The sequence below is a fragment of the Rhinopithecus bieti genome, unplaced genomic scaffold (genome assembly GCF_001698545.2).
Source record: "Rhinopithecus bieti isolate Rb0 unplaced genomic scaffold, ASM169854v2 scaffold_32518, whole genome shotgun sequence".
Taxonomy (NCBI): domain Eukaryota; kingdom Metazoa; phylum Chordata; class Mammalia; order Primates; family Cercopithecidae; genus Rhinopithecus; species Rhinopithecus bieti.
Window position 1 is genome coordinate 295,009 of NW_016814742.1, and position 1,712 is coordinate 296,720.

Genomic DNA, 1,712 nt, shown 5'->3' on the forward strand with positions numbered 1-1,712 from the left:
AATTTGGTATGTTCAGGAATTTAACAAGTTGAATCTGTATTTTGGAAATGCCTAAATGTCTCTAAAATTCACCTTATGGCTTGACTGTAAGATGTATTTCAATACAAGTACATTCCCTGGTTTGGCTTTTACACATTATTTCCAAATCACTCCATCTTCAAAAGAGGTACAGTAATATTAAACACCTTTAAGTAAAATCTCCTTTATTCTCTGTCTCAATTTATTTAACTATGAACAAATAACTAATAAATTCCAGCCACAGAGTTATAAAATTGCAAAATTTCAAGAAATATAATATGCAAAAGCTGCTTCAATCTTATTTATTAACTTGGTACATTAATTACTTGTACATTTGTTCAGTCTTGTTATTAATAATTCAACTTTTGTATTTTTAATTTTTTAGCATATATTTATAGCCTATATTACGTAAGGAACTATTTAGTGCACAATATCTTTAAATAGTTCACTGTGACTATTAATTACCTTAAAGAGTCATAATGAATCAATGCAAACTTTCCTTAGTGCCCTACATACAAAACCACACAATTATCAGTAAACATGAAAATTAAAACCTACCTTTTCAATGAATGTTTGAGTAGCAACTTAATTTAATTAATATTTGAGGCAGATTTTGTTTATTATCAGTTTAGTACAGTTATTTATTTTTTCTCATCTTTTTTCTATATTTGTAGTTAACTGCCTACAGATGCAACTTGGACTACTCTTAGCTTCTAGTAGCCACCTAGTCCAGTTCAACTCACTGTTGATTAACAGAGAACAGGAGTCTCCTTAATAAGACTAGATAAAGGCCAGGCACAGTGGCTCACGCCTCTAATCCAGCACTTTGGGAGGCCGAGGCGAGCAGATCATCTGAGGTCAGGAGTTCGAGACCAGCCTGACCAACATGGCAAAACCCCACCTCTACTAATAATAACAAATTAGCTGGGCATGGTGGCCTGTGCCTGTAATCTCAGCTACTCGGGAGACTGAGGCAGGAGAATCACTTGAACTTGGGAGGTGGAGGCTGCAGTGAATCGAGATGGGGCCACTGCACTCCAGTCTGGGTGCCAAAGTGAGACTGTCTCAAAAAAAAAAAAAAGAAAAAGAAAAAAAAACAGATCAAAATGAATGTTCTGGATAACAAGTTTCCTGTCTTTCTTCACTATTCTGCTTTCTGAAATTATATGTAAAACATCTCAGGGATATGTGCATGCTGACAAAACAAAAGAGCAATTTTTGTTATTTTAACCTTATTCAAAATCTTTTGATATCTGAGGAGGCTACAAATTATCTTGAGAATGGAGCTGGGCCATACTATTACTTTCTGGTAGTATGTGACTACTTGATTAAAAAATTATTACTGTGGCATTTAAGTTACAGTATTTCCCTTTATTTTACTAATATGTTAGGGACTTAGGCAAATTCTGATACTACTCAGTTATTTGTATTCAAATGCGTGCTTTCATGGTGATAGTTATGTTAATATTTAAAAATTAGGTTTAAATTCCCATTGAAATTAAATGTAACATTCTCAATATACAGAGTTAGGCAATCAATTAATTACATGTGCCAATTTTTATCAGAATTTTATTTTCTATATTTTTGTTATGCTTAGAAAGCTTATTCATATACAAATACAACCTATAAAAATTATACTTTTCTAATTATCATTTGAAACATAATTTGACAGTAAAAGCAAAAAAAAAAAAAAA